General features: G+C 36.2%; 1 protein-coding gene and 1 long non-coding RNA gene across 4 annotated transcripts in view; one reads left to right on the top strand and one right to left on the bottom strand.

Annotated features, from left to right (window-relative positions):
- The window catches only part of Pdk1 (Phosphoinositide-dependent kinase 1), a 277,088-nt gene that overhangs the window by 144,305 nt on the left and 116,534 nt on the right, over positions 1–16,249 (bottom strand). The gene's annotated exons all lie outside the window — the stretch shown is intronic.
- LOC149031860 (uncharacterized) lies at positions 901–6,006 on the top strand. Its single transcript, XR_016177279.1, has 3 exons — positions 901–1,323; positions 1,408–2,169; positions 2,404–6,006. It is a non-coding gene; the product is annotated as an uncharacterized LOC149031860 (long non-coding RNA).

The following is a 16,249-nucleotide window of genomic DNA, read 5'->3' as shown; positions in this document are numbered from 1 at the left end:
GACTCAAAAATTATGAAAACTCGATTGAAAGAAGATTAAGACGAAAACGAATGAGAGAAGATTGGCGCGTGAAAAAAAATAAAAAAGAAATAGCTGACGAGATCACGGAAGCTATTCCTCTCGACTAGCTGCAACAGGGACGAGGTTATGCAAGGTGCCGACAGGCCAGTAAAAAGTGGGTGCGATCGGCGCAACGTCTGGCGCCTCGTAATCGACGTGCCTAGACCGCGTTAGCCCGCGGTAATAATAATTGTTTTTTGCTCGGTGTTATTTCATAACGCGTTGCTTCTTCCCTCTTTTCTTCTCTCTGCGCTAAACTATGGCGCATTTTTATCTCTTGGATAGAAAATTGGCCCCTACGACGAGACAACGTACCGTAATTTAATTTTCATTAAAATCTCTCGCAAAAGATTGTCAGGGAGTCATGAAACTGAGACTTTTTCATCAACTCCGTCTCTCTCTCTCTCTCTCTCCATCTTCCTTTTTTTCCCCTGCTTCTTTCAATTATAATCTTTTTCATAATTAAAATAGAATTTTATTATTATTTAACGATCGAGAATAAATAAAACGATTCTCGGAAATAACGTTGTAAACACGCTGCGCAATTTCAATCATGAAATTTTCACGCATTCTTTAATGATAGTACACTTTATTACTGTGATATCTTATTTATCGAATAGACAGACGATTATCATCATAGAGACGAAATATAGATAGATAATAGAGCGATTCGAGTTACGCAAGAATAAGTCTATGAGGAGCTAGAGCCTACGACATCTTCGATTTTTTTTTCAAGGACATCGTTTATTACTATTACGACTCAACCCCATATTCGTTGTTGTCGAACTCCTCCTCCTCCTCATCCTCCTCCTACTGTTCCTTCATTTAATAGCTATAACAACACGAGTCAAATTATCCGTTACGATGTTTTATTACGAAAGGAAGAAGAGAAAATGAGTGTACGTATATAAATGTATTTATATATTTACTTATACACACATATATATATATAGTCACGCGTATATTCTTTGATTCACGTTGTTTTCTTCTAACGTGTGTCGTCATTGTATCGATTATTACGATAGAAAATGTTCATTGGATGATAATAATCCGATGTAATCGTAAAGAAAAATAAAAAGATTGGACTCTCGGAAGACTTTATTGATTCGAAGGAAAAGATTACGTGTAGTGAGAGAGACAGAAAGAAAAAAAGCTTCGCTAAAGGCTAAGGCAGGTGTAGAATCAACGTTTGCACCTGCCTGGATTGAAAGAAGAAACTACGACGACGCGACCACGAACAGCACAGAGTCGAAACTCAATTCCGTAAGGAACAAACTACCCAGACATTGTTCATTGTCCATTGAACAAAGTTGTCTTGCATTGCACTGCGTTGAATTATGTTTTTAGAAGAATCACCAGATGTACCTAATTTCTTCAAGATCTTTCTACGAAAACTAAGCTCACTAATTGCAAGATTTGTTCACCGAAAACAACATTATTCCGTGTAACTGAATAAAGAGTTTTAAGGACTTACGAGTACGAGACATCCTCTTGGGGCCTTTCTTCTTCTTCTTCTTCTTTTTCTTCGGATTAAGACCAATTTGAGCAAACGATTAACCAGACGACCGAGACAGGTGGTATATCTCGTTTAAAGAGCTCTTAAAGTCAGCTCATAACTTTTTTTTGTTCTTACTCACAGGGTCTTACATTTAATATCCTAGTTTATCGCGATTGTGAATAATCGAAAAACACAAAGAACGGTGGCTGGCTGCAGTGCGATCTTGAAACAATTCGTTCATTCCAACAGCTGCATGAATATAAATAAACAACGAAGTAGTATCACGAGAAAAATTATTTTTCATGATATAAATGTACGAATGGCACATACACACAAAAAATCAGTACACGTGAAAGAAAGAGAAAAAGAACGAAGAAAAAAGAACCAAAGAAAAAGATAGGCCAGGTGTTTCGAAAAAGATCGTGGCACGCGCCATGTTTCCTTTCTCGAAGGGCCATGAAACGAGAAAAAGAAGAAAAAAGAGAGAGAACGAGAGAAGCGCATCTGTTTTTCATGGCACGACCCTGAGGGCTGCGTTTGGTTGGGTTGGGCTGAGCCGCAAGCAGCTAAGGCCTCCTTCGTGTCGTCTCCCTACTACTCGTCGTATGCAGGTAAATGCAAGAACAACGTGCGAGGATCGAGAAAGATCGCAAAGTGCCACCTGCCGAAAACAGCCGGCTGCTTTCCTCCTGCCTAGGGTGTGGGGTTGCGGGGGGAGGGAGGGAGGTTTGGATAGGGGGTTCAACTGCGCGCGAGCCAGCAGGCACGCTCGAATTCAACTCTCTCTCTCTCTCTTTTGTATTTTTCTTTTATAAATGTTTTTCTCGTTTATTATCTCTTTTCAGTATGCAGTACCGCTATGCACCAGACACCACGATTGTCAACAAAACAACGACACTACCAACGTGGACGTTCCAGTTATAACAAAATCTTTCTGCGCGCTTGTTTACAAAACACTATTTTATAATTTACATAGAAAATAGTTAAGAGATCGAAGTTAACCGTACGATGTCTACACGTCGACTGACTGTACAAGGACACGACGATTGTTTCGTAGTTATTTGGCTTCTCTGTTCCTTTGTCGCCTAACACACGACGTTCCTAATTCTTAGAACTTGAAAGTACACCTGGCCGAACCATGTATTAACTAGAATTAGTCGAAACAGTCATCGCTTGTGTAATTCGATATATGGTTGATTTTTTTTTGCCAAACATTATCTAAGAAAAATAGAAAAAGAAAATATTTTCTAATGGATAATATCGTTCGATTTTGTCGATAATATTTTCGAGAAGGAGAATGAGTGAGTGAGTGAGTGAGTGAGTGAGTGAGTGATCTGTCTATCGGAAGATATCTTATTTTATTTTTTGGTGAGATGTGAAATTTTCGGGTCCCTAATCGATTACGATCGATTATATGTAACGGAGAAAGATCGTTGAATTTCACGTTGCAACGCAACTTGCGTTCATAATAATGAACAGCGTAGACGGTAATAAAGCCTGTGGAAATGGGTAATATTAGGCTAGGGACTGAGGCAAGGTGCAATATGCTAGTTAGTATCTCGCTTAAGCGAGGAAAATTACCGGAATTAAGCTCGCGCGAATTTACTCGCCTTTCGATCGCGAAACGTTAAACCACCACCACCACCACCACCACCACCACCACTACTCCGAGAGGAGTCTAAGTCCTTTTTATAATCATTTTTAGTAGAACACAAGAGAGAACACCATCAAAGCGATCGTCGTCGTATATATATTTTTTTTTTAATCTGCACGAAGATAATTTCATCTCGGAATTGTCTATGATTTTAATAACGAGAAATAAGTTGGTAGATTATTAAAAAAATTCAACGTTAAACTACCACTTAGAAAATACTCATTAATCTCGTTTACAAGCAAAAACGATCAATTCCATGATCAAATGATATTATCTTTTGTTTTAATTTTATACGGAAAATCTAATAAATGTTCTAAATAATTAAGATTAATAACATTAAATTGACAATAATTTATGATCATTGGATAATAAACGCTGTAGGACAATTTTCTTTATTTGTTTTAGGGAATAAATCGATTTGGCAAATGAGTGTTTCGTATATTATACAGACGCACATATATATATACACGTATACAAAAGTATAGGTTGTTATAACTTTGAAGAGACACGTGCCGAGCTAGCGCCGATCTCCTTTCCTTCACGTTCGATCTCCCTCATTTTATTTTTAGAAAACGTTTTATGCACTAGCTCGTAGAGAAGGGTGGGTTGTAGTAGGGGGCAGGGGGCGAGAGCGGTTAGGGTGTGGGTCTCGGAAGAATTATTACTCGGGGTTAAGGAACGAACGCCGGCGTTCGTTCCTTAAGAATACTTTATCGAAAGATCTTAAGGATTAAGAAGCATGAGGAGGGTTCTTAGGCATAGCATAAGCAGAAGCAGAAGCAGGAACGGGAACGGGAGCAGGAGTAGGAGCAGGAGCAAGAGGAAAAGGGAGATGTGGCAGAAAGGAGATGGTCTCCACGAGGTCACGTGCATTGCGTGCACGTCGAGTAAAGGCTAGGTCGATGCACGAGAGGATGCACAAAGGGCCCACCAAGCCCACGGAGCATATCCGAGACGAGCCACCTGCCGACAGATGTTGCATCTAGCGGCCAAGATACGAAGCCTGCTTGCCTGCCTACCTACCTACCTACCTACCTTAGCTTTTAACGTGGGCCCTTCTTTTCCAGTGATTCGGTTCCTCGCCTTATGCCAATCGCGCGAGTCTGACTTTACCTTTGCTCACCTGCCTCCTTTTTCATTCTCAGTTAAATTTAGAACGAAAAAATCTGTAAGCCCCTATGAAGGGACATTGGTCGTTAACCTTCAACTCGACCAACTGCTAACGATTATCTCTTGTTGTTGTTGTTGTTGATGTTGTTGTTCGATAGTCATTAAAAGTAATTCGAACGACTGCTATTTCGCTTATGGATGAAGAGTATGAGAGGAAAATAGGTGGGGTCACGTTACAAGACATGGATGACACAGAGCTGTACGATGACGAACGCAGAAAATGATTCTGATCACGCAATATATTTGCTTAATTATACTATCTTCTAATATTTTTTTGTTTGTTTTTTTTTTTTTTTTTATTACCATCGAGAACATTGACTCATTTGCAAAAGATATTGTCGGGGTGATGCCTATCGTTAGTTAGATCGTGTCTGTCTTTTAAATAAACGTTTTTTTTTCTTTCCTTTTCTTACTATCAAGGAAAATAAGCTTCCTCTGGTTGTTATTTGCAAAAGAATCGTTAAGATCGAAGCCACGAGTTAGAATGAATAACAACTCAACGACGACACACTAGCGTGTCCTTTTATCCTTTCAATCATCAAGCATAACGATCGTTGTGTTACCTCTCGACCTGACGTCTATTTAAACCTCATCAGATAAATTTTTTTATTCCAATTCCTTGTTATTTTCTAGTAAATTCTAGTAAATATTAAGAAAAAAAAGTAGCTGACTCTTCGGGGATGAAAAAAGTAAGAAAATATAGTTTATGGATCGATCATTCAGTTTTATTTAAAGTTTCGACAGTTGAACTTCTTGCAAGCTGTAATAAAAATTTATCTTGTATACTTTTATTTATAGATCGATCATTGTTTGTTCATAAAAAGAATTGATCCTTTTTAGTTGAAGCATAGAAAAGTATTTTTGTTATAATAATTTGATTTAAAAAAAATAAAAGGGCACAAAACTTTCCTTCGGTATCTTTAAATAATTTTGACTGAAAGCAAAGTTTGCGAATGCATCAAAGTCATATAAATATATCGAAAAATATTCAATAAAATATTTGGACATCACAAAATGATTGCTTTGTCGTATTATAATTGTTTATTTTTTATTATTAATCAAAATTATGCATACTTGGCATTGTATCTATTATTATTATTAATTTGCATTAGGAACTTGAAAGTTCATTGCAACAAATACCAAATCCCGGGGCCATTGTCCCCGATCCTTCCATTCGCGGTCTTCGTATCCTATTTCTTTGTTCATAAAACGAATTGATCCTTTTTAGTTGAAGCATAGAAAAGTATTTTTGTAATAATAATTTGATTTAAAAAATAAAAGGGCACAAAACTTTCCTTCGGTATCTTTAAATAATTTTGACTGAAAGCAAAGTTTGCGAATGCATCAAAGTCATATAAATATATCGAAAGATATTCAATAAAATATTTGGACATCACAAAATGATTGTTTTGTCGTATTATAATTGTTTATTTTTTATTAATAATCAAAATTATGCATACTTGGCATTGTATCTATTATTATTATTAATTTGCATTAGGAACTTGAAAGTTCATTGCAACAAATACCAAATCCCGGGGCCATTGTCCCCGATCCTTTCATTCGCGGTCTTCGTATCCTATTTCTTTGTTCATAAAACGAATTGATCCTTTTTAGTTGAAGCATAGAAAAGTATTTTTGTTATAATAATTTGATTTAAAAAAAAAGGGTACAAAACTTTCCTTCGGTATCTTTAAATAATTTTGACTGAAAGCAAAGTTTGCGAATGCATCAAAGTCATATAAATATATCGAAAAATATTCAATAAAATATTTGGACATCACAAAATGATTGTTTTGTCGTATTATAATTGTTTATTTTTTATTATTAATCAAAATTATGCATACTTGGCATTGTATCTATTATTATTATTAACTGGGATTAGGAACTGGAAAGTTCATTGCAACAAATACCAAATCCCGGGGCCATTGTCCCCGATCCTTTCATTCGCGGTCTTCGTATCCTATTTCTTTGTTCATAAAACGAATTGATCCTTTTTAGTTGAAGCATAGAAAAGTATTTTTGTTATAATAATTTGATTTAAAAAAAATAAAAGGGCACAAAACTTTCCTTAGGTATCTTTAAATAATTTTGACTGAAAGCAAAGTTTGCGAATGCATCAAAGTCATATAAATATATCGAAAGATATTCAATAAAATATTTGGACATCACAAAATGATTGTTTTGTCGTATTATAATTGTTTATTTTTTATTATTAATCAAAATTATGCATACTTGGCATTGTATCTAAATTAGTAAAAGTATAAATGTTTGTTACATTATTAAAAATACTTCTGAAATAATATATTTTTAATGATTTAATAATGAATTTTTATAATTAATAAAGAAAATTGAAAAAAGTATATAGGAACATTCACATAGGAGTGTGTTCATGTTTTTTTTTTTGGATTGAATGTTTGTATATTATTAATATTATAAAACGTGTGGGTTCTTGGTAACCGTAGAAAACAAGAAAGAGATAGGATAAAGAAAAATAAACAAATAGAACGACGACATCGAGACCACGTGAAAAATAGTCAGAGTCACGCAACGAACTCTTTGAACCAACGCGAGACATTCGCAAGATGTCGCCATTTCCGGTTGCGACAGCTGTCTCCCGATCTGTCGCAGAGTGGCAACCGACGTTGACGAAGAAACATCGTTCTTGATCCTTCTTTTCTCTCTCTCTCTCTCTCTCTCTCTTTTAAACCCTTTCTCGTATAAACATATAAAATAACACAGATTTCAATTCCTTCATATTTACCAATTAATTCCTACAAAAAATGTACTATCAAAATATAGAAATGAAACAGAAATTATTATTGAATGGTGAGTTGTTTGGTCTGTGAGTTTCAGGTAGGAAGGAAACGTTTATACGAGAGAGAGAGAGAGAGAGAGAGAGAGAGAGAGGCGAGAAACGAGATCTTTTCATCTCGGTTACACTTTCACTTTCTTCGACAGCAACCTCCCACCGTACTAACATGGATTCAACGTGCCATGTTAGGCACGCAGTCTCTCCACCGTCTAGCCTTAGAACCCACGCATTATCTTTTAGACTTTCACCCGTCGAATCTATCCATCTCCCTTCTACTTCGGTATCTTTCTACATACGTAAATATATAAACGTATACATACCATTTAATACAACCTTTGTTTTCTTCCATTATTGTAATGCATTAATTATTAAATTAATTGTATTCACGTTGCTCTCTTCATTTTAAAATTATTTCTTTTGTTGTTTCTCTTTTTCTCGTGTATTTATAAAGGATGGAAAGAATGAACGATTTTCTAAAAACCGCGTAACGTGAATTCACTGCTTGTGTTGTTGTTGTTGTTGTTGTTGTTGCTTGTGCGATTCACTTGGCCGACCAGAAAATATTTCGAGATCGCGGAACCACTTTCCAATCTTACCCAAGAGAACACGCGGCTCTCTGATTTAATAGAGCGTGATCTACGAAAAGGGATCTTCAAAGATTGATCGAGAGAGAAAGAGAGAGAGAGAGAAATAGGTACGTCTTCCTGTTCTTTACGAACAATACGTTTGCGTGATCGCAAATAAAAAACGACACGTGCTACTCTAAAATATTTATCTTATATTTTTGTTTTGTCTAGTATCATAGATAAAAATATCATGAATTTAATAAGAATCTTAAAAGGAAGGAAGACGATGATCCTATCCAAGGGGATCATCAAAAAAAAAAAAGTATTTAGAAAAAGGACGCGTTTTTGGGGTCCAGGCACGTGCCAAGGATGAAAAGTACAAACCGAAGCAGATGCGTACGATTCCACGTACTATTTTTCAAATAACAGTCCATCATTATCTTCTGTAGGATCCTTTCTTCATCTTCTTCTTTTGCTCCTCGCTACAGAAAAAGTACCTTTTATTTCTTTTTTCCTCGTAGGATCCCTTTTCCATTGTCAATTGGATGTGTTCAAAAAGTTCGTCTACCCTGTGTGTGCGTGCTAAAGAAAGGAACAAATAAAACTATAACGCATGGTAGAAGGAAGGAAGGAACGAACGAACGAACGAACTAGCAAATACGCAGTTTCTTTTCTCAGAGCATTGTAGAAATCGTGAAGAAAGAATTATCCGAAAGTATAATATACCAAGTAGTAAGGTACTGTTTGGTCGATCAATCTTTTTTCGAGAAACTGAGGAATACAATTTTGAAAACTAGAAGAAGTTAACGTAGTTTGCCTTTCGATATGGTTTTGGAAACGTAGAATAAACTGGTATTTTTATTGAATAGGTCCAAACTTCTTCTTCATTTTCTTTCTCTGTTGATTTTCGAGTACCTACGTCGTAGACGTAGAATTTGTTTCCTACCATAGAAAAAGAAGAAGTGAAAAAGAACCAAAAGAAGAAGAAGAAGAAGAAGAAGAAGAAGCCATTGCAGGAAGAGAACGGCAGAACGGCAGCAGGATGGGAAGTAAAAGAGGAACGAGGGGTAAAGGGAAGAACTTATAGTAGGGCGTGCGAAGAAGAGACGAGACGAGGGAATCGAGGAAAGGAGGCCGAGAGGAAAGAACGGCGCAGTTTGGCGGCGGCGGCAACATCTGCTCGGTGCAACAATCTCGAACACCTGCCGTCTGGTAGTCGCGTGCTCTCGCACCCCGGCTAACAGGGTGGAAGAACAAGACGGTCCTCTTTTCTTCTTCTTCTTCTTCTTCTCCTCCTCCTCCTCCTCCTCCTCCTCCTCCTTCTCCTCTTCTCTTCTCTTCTTCTTCTTTTTCCTTTTTCCCCCCTTTTGTCCCACCTCCTACCACCAATCCTCCCTCGATTTCAAACTTAAGGCAAATGAACGAGCTAGCGCCACTCGTTTTGCAAGAATAAAAATATTTTTTCTTTTTCTTCTTCTTCTTCTTCTTCTTCTTCTTCTTCTTCTTCCTTATCATCTTTTTCAATCAGCAAACGTTCCTACTTTTCCTGATATAGAATTAAAATATCGATTAATTAAAAGAAGAACAATTTAGAACGTCTGAGTACTTGACCCATCGTAATTAAGTAAGCGTGAGAATAATTTACTATCTTTTATGGTTAACGTCATTTATACGTCCTACTATCGTTGACTTTTTAGTCCAGTGTACGTTCGTTGGTACCTGTTAGAAGAGACCTTTGTTTCGAGTTCAATGGTAGCTGTCGTGTTTAAGAGGAAGGGAGGACAAACAAGTAGATCCTTTTTTTTCTTTTTACTTTGTTTTTGAAGTGACAACTTCTTTAAAATGGGAGTGATCTAAAAAGTAAAAATATCATGTGGGCAGATGACACGTGTTAGAAGTGAAACCTTTGAAAAACTAAGTTTCAGGAGAAAGAGGCGTCTGCAAAATATCAGGAGTAGGATAATTGTTGGGTTTATTTGTTATAATATTATTATTATATTATTGTTATAACATTCAAAAATTATTATACGTTTTATTAAAAACATATATAAAAAGATAACATATTACACAGCAAGCAAGTTCTCTATTCAAAGAAATGAGACGAGTTGCTACTGGTAACTACAAAATGCATGGTAACTAAACACCTCTGTTAGTGTAGTAAACAACTCTATAGTAAGATTTTTTCCGAAAAGTAGTGAGGTTTTTTCCGAAAGGTAGTGAGGTTTTTTTCCGAAAGGTAGTGAGGTTTTTTCCAAAAAGTAGTGAGGTCTACTAGTAGAAAAACTTTTTGAATAAATCCGTAGGGTGTTTCCGATAAGTCCGTAGGGTCCTTCCGATAAGTCCGTAGGGTCTTTCCGATAAGTCCGTAGGGTCTTTCCGATAAGTCCGTAGGGTCTCGTCCGATAAGTCCGTAGGGTCTCGTCCGATAAGTCCGTAGGGTCTTTTCGATAGTTACGAGGCTTTTTAAAGAGGCTTGTTTACGAGACTCTTCTACGAGGCCTAATTAAACAAACCCTACGGACTTATCGGAAATACCCTACGGACTTTTCGGAAAAAACCTCACTACTTTTCGGAAACAACCTCACTACTTTTCGGAAACAACCTCACTACTTTTCGGAAAAAACCTCTTTACTTTTGGAGTAACTTTACTAAAAGCAGTGAGGTTTTTTCCGAAAAATAGTGAGGTTTTTTCCGAAGAGTAGTGAGGTCTACTAGTAGAAAAACTTTTTGAATAAGTCCGTAGGGTGTTTCCGATAAGTCCGTAGGGTCTTTCCGATAGTTACGAGGCTTTTTAAAGAGGCTTGTTTACGAGACTCTTCTACGAGGCCTAATTAAACAAACCCTACGGACTTATCGGAAATACCCTACGGACTTTTCGGAAAAAACCTCACTTCTTTTCGGAAACAACCTCACTACTTTTCGGAAAAAACCTCTCTACTTTTGGAGTAACTTTACTAAAAGCAGTGAGGTTTTCTCCGAAAAGTAGTGAGGTTTTTTCCAAAAAGTAGGGAGGTTTTATCCAAAAAGTAGTGAGGTCTACTAGTAGAAAAACTTTTTGAATAAGTCCGTAGGGTCTTTCAGATAAGTCCGTAAGGTCTTTCAGATAAGTCCGTAGGGTCCTTCCGATAAGTCCATAAGGTCTTTCCGATAAGTCCGTAGGGTCTTTCCGATAAGTCCGTAGGGTCTTTCCGATAAATCCGTAGGGTCTTTCCGATAAGTCCGTAGGGTCTCGTCCGATAAGTCCGTAAGGTCTCGTCCGATAGTTAAGAGGCTTTTTAACGAGGCTTGTTTACGAGACTCTTCTACGAGGCCTAATTAAACAAACCCTACGGACTTATCGGAAATACCCTACGGACTTTCGGAAAAAAACCTCACTACTTTTCCGAAAAGTAGTGAGGTTTTTTCAGGACTTCTTTAAATAGCTTCTAATCAATATATATATATATATATCTTTTTATCCTTTTTACTCATTCTAGACAAACATAATCTTAATAGATCACTTTTGTAATATTTTTTTTTCTATTCAGATTATTTACAATTTGATGTTGTGAATTGTTGTTTAAGTGTCTTGCGACCGAATATTAACGCCAGTTTAGTGAAAATCTGCAGAAAGAAAATACTTGGAAAATTTCAAAGAGTTCGACGGAAGGCTTTTTTGCATTGCTTGAATGCAGAAAGGTTTTTAGTTACCATACATTTTGTAGTTACCAGAAGCAACTTGTCTCATTTCTTCGAATTGAGAACTTGCCTACTGTGTAATATGTTTTGTATAATATGTTAATAAGACGTAAATGAATTTTTGAAAGATTTAACAATGTAATAATAATATTTTTATAAAGTAACAACCCTATAATTATCCTACACCTGATATTCTGCATTCGTCTCATTCTCTCAAAACTTAGTTTTTCAAAGGTTTCACTTCTAACACATGTGATCTACTCACATGATATTTTTTTTTTTTTTAAGGGGAACTTGTTGCGCCTCTCTCTTTTTTTATTCTTTTTACCTTGCTTTCCATATTTTTCAACTATATATAGATATATGTATGTGTATACACTGAATATATAGGTAAAACCTTGTTCTTGTAATGTAATCTAACTGATTTAAATAAATAACATTGGGTCGTCGTATAGACTAATCGTATTGGATAACTTTTCCCTGACATCGACAAAGAGACCGTTTTGAGCTTCCGAGACTCTTTCTAAAAGCGAGTTCAAGTATTTTTAGTGGCATTATTCAGGCCAGGTGGCACCGATTTAGCAGACTACGATGTATTATTGGTGGGCGCCGACAACAACGGTGGTGGACCGAGAAAACGATGGACGTTAAAACGTGTCTCGTAATTCTTACTGCAGAGAGCGCTTGGTACCCAGAGTACGTTTTATTTGTCTACGCAGTGAACAAAGTTCGAAGTCAGGTCTCACCGGTATCGAGATCGTTTTTTAAATAACACCCCTTCTTACTCCTCTCTCAACAGAACAAATTTGTTTCCTTCTTATCGTATTCCCCATTCCATCCTTTCATCCTTCCTTCCTTCCTTCATTCCTTCTACTCTTTGTTGTCGAAGTACCGGAGATAAGATCTACCCCTACGACGTTTTACATTCGTCAAAATAAACTATGGAAAATGTCAGGAATAGAAATGAAGAAACGTGTTACTCGTCATACCCATATCTGTAAAATATATATATGTATATATGTATGTATTTTTTGTTGTTCCCTACTTTTTGCTCTTAACCGAGAAACGTTTTATTTACATTACGAATGTATGTCATATCCTTGCACCACTATCACGAGGGAAACTAGTTCAGTGAAACCTCGTTATACGATCGTCGCGGCGTGCATCGACGCAATCGTAGCAATCGTGCACTCGGTCTCGAATCAACTCGGTTGTTGCTTAATTTCACGACGTTTGACGACGGTTGTTGAAAGATAGGTGCTGGTGGAAATTTGTAGCTCACATTGAAGCCGTTATGTATATATATATATATAATAATAATAATAGTGTTCGTGTGTATACCGACAACCGTGTGTCTACTTTGATTTAAAGGAATTCTTGTATCTACATTGATCACACACGTACGCATCGGCCGCTTTCAAAGAGACGTTGCATGGTATTTTAATGATCGGTAATAATATCGTAAAACTTAACTTTCTTTCATTCATTTCTCGTACGCGCGATACATTACTTTTCTTACCTTGCGCACTCACAAGTTATTTATGGCAATACCCAATATGGCTTGTCTCGCACGGGTAACATTAGAAAAGCTCAATGCTCAAAGGACGTTAACAGGTTTTCTATTACGCTGTCGAGAATAAATTCAAACGGATCGTATTATTTATATTTATCTTTTTTATTTTTACATTTCTTTTTATTTCTACTACTTCTAAATATATTGCAAATTTATATTGATAAATAATTGAAATTGAAATGAATGTGAATCTCGAAATTGAATGACGATGAAATCTAACCTCGAGGTGGATCGAATTTTTTGTCGACAAACACATCGTCTTGAGTCTGTTTATAATCGAGGTTTTGCTTTCGTTTGCAACTTTGTTAAAGATACCAAGAGAGTTAAGTTTTCAAAATAAAAAATAACAAAAGAAAGCCAATGCTCTTTTTCTTCTTCTTCTTCTTCTTCTTCTTCCGGTGCGAAGAAAGTTTGCACACGCGAGAACAGCAAAGTATCTTCTCTACTATCTAAAAGACTATTTCAAAGAGGCACGGACATTGTCCGAAATTAAGTGTCGGACCACCCACAGGGCAAAACGACAAAGACTAATGCGTCCACCGGTGCCGAACGGCAAAAATAACAGCCGCGAGTGTGGAAATAATAAAAAATAAAAAAAAAATAACATCAACCAACAACCCCAGCAACTGCTAACCAACAACGGGAGAGCGACAAATTGAAAAATGTTCTCGACCGAACCAGCCTTGTCGTCTTTATTAACGTCTACGGAAATTTTCCATTAGATAATTTATCGTCCAGTAAGCTCAAATTTAAGATAAAAGTTTACAAATTATTTTTATATGCGCGCACACACACAACGAATTCTATCTTTCTCGAAATAGCTGAAACATTGTTTTTTTTTTTTCTTTTTTTACGTAACATTCAAATTTACTAGACCCTACTTTGTATACCCATGCTGAATGATTCTCACTTCCGTTCTTCTTTCATTCATTCATACCATTCTTATGGAAAATATGTCTAAACGTTTGATAAAAAGATTACAAAGTTCTAGGATACAAATATTTTTATCTACGAATGAAAATAATGTTATTTTCATTCTTAAGTCGAACACGTGCTTCTATTTATACATATACAAATATGTATATACAATATATGTAAAAATAGGAAAAGTACAAAAGCTACGATGACGATAATCGTGCAAGGATATAATTAACGTAAAAAACGTATAACATTTTCTTACCATGGAAAAATCAAACGACGAATTTTTGCAGTTGAGAATGGAAAGAAATCATTGTACAATCAAGGAGATTTTCTTTTCAGGACAACGCGTACTTCGTCGTGCTAGAAAGGTATTAATACCATTGAACGAAGGAACTAACTAACTAACTAACTAACTAACTAACTAACTAACGAACGAACGAATGAACGAAAGGTTGAGTCATGTCCCCATCGTCACAGATAAACCACTTTCTAAATGCATTGGTGTCGAGACCATAAATAGCCTACAATAACTCTATCTACCTTGCACCGAGAATACTCGGCCGTATAACACAACGGTGATTCTTATTTCTACCCTTTGCGAAAAAAAAAACCCGTTTCTTCATTTATAATCTTGGATAAATGTAGGTAATGTTTCGTCAAAACTAGTGAAAAGTTGAATCGATGAATTAACGGGAACAAATTTGGAATTTAAAATCACGTCGACCGGTTTAATTGTAAGAAGGAAGAATTTCGTGGGAATAAAAGAATTAATATGAGTGCAAGAAAGAAAGAAAGAGAAAGAGAAAGAGAGAAGTAAACTAATGTTGTTTGATAAATCTTAGGATTAATGTCCAACGTTAAAATGATTAGGTATAATAATCCTTGACGTAGTATACCGGAGATGTAACTTACACCTACTTCTATCCTAGTCTTGAACATACTAGTTAAATAAAACACAAAATCCTGTTTACGACGGGTCTTTAATAATGTCTCGTTATGTGTACTCGCTTTATTCTGGCGGTAGAAAAAAAAAAACAACATGTGTGCAAATCACACATGTTAGAAGTGAAACCTTCGAAAAACTAAGTTTCGAGAGAATGAGACGAATGCAGAATATCAGATGTAGGATATTTGTAGGACATTTATTTGTTATAATATTATTATTATTATATTGTTACCACATTCAAAAATAAGTTTACGTTTTATTGACATATAATACATAACATATTACACAATAAGCAAGTTCTCAATTTGAAAAAATGAGACAAGTTGCTTATGATAACTAAAAAATGTATAGTAACAAAACACCTCTCTGCGTGCACGAAATGCATGAACGCGTTCCGGCGAACTCTTTGAAACTTCCTAAAGGGTTGAGCCCCAAATTTTCCCCAGGGCGCATATATGCGCCCTAAAGTTTTTCACTGGGCGCATATATGCGTTTTAAAGAAAAAGAGCCTAGTAAACGTGCCTCGTTTTTAAGAGCGAAATTCGGGATGCAGAATTCGGATTGCGGAATGCGATTTGCAGAGTGCGGTGCGGACAACGAGTCAAAGACCGAAAATAGTAAAAACTGTATATCCTTATTCTGTCTTATTCTCTCGCAAGCTCAATCGTACATGTTTGTCTTTTTTTCTCTTCTTATTTAGTATCTTGGCCGTTTCATAGACGCCCGCTGCTCTGTTACACCGCCGCCTACCGCTCCGTTTCATAGACGCCCGCTGCTCTGCTACACCGCCGCCTACCGCTCCGTTACATCGCCGCCTACCGCTCCGTTACATTTTTTCAAATCACACCCATTCTAAAGAAGTTTTCACTTTACTAAAATGAAAAAAAATAAAAGAAGAAGAAACTATCGCACGAGAATAATCGGACGCCTTAAGATTTATCGTTTAAGATGTTCGCATGAGCGACCACGAAAAAGCGCTTATGAAACGTTCCCGTTTAATATTCATCGATAAATCGAACAGTTCGTTCATCCTCCTGTGTTTTATTTTTAAACACAGAGTCATTCGATTCGATCAATTGATCCTAAATAACATTGAGATTATTTCGATAGTAATGCGAGTACATTGATACTTACTACGATGAATGATATTAAATTGTATGATAGAAAATATTGTATTTCGGAAAATTTTTGATTTGTGTAGGTGTAAATGGTAAGAAAAAAAAACATTTCGTGGATTCTGTAAAATATCGCGACTTTTGTTTCGTTTCAATCGATATTACGTTAGGAAAAATTGCTGTAACTTTTAAAATCGATAATATATTTTTTTCTAATCCTTTGACTGCTAAAGGCGTATATATACGCTCTCAAAAA

Source organism: Polistes dominula, unplaced genomic scaffold, assembly GCF_049000335.1.
Source record: "Polistes dominula isolate Pdom_NZ unplaced genomic scaffold, Pdom_raw_medaka contig_68, whole genome shotgun sequence".
NCBI classification, from domain to species: Eukaryota; Metazoa; Arthropoda; class Insecta; order Hymenoptera; family Vespidae; genus Polistes; species Polistes dominula.
Note: the sequence above shows the minus strand (reverse complement) of the source record. Positions and strands in the feature narration are given on the sequence as shown.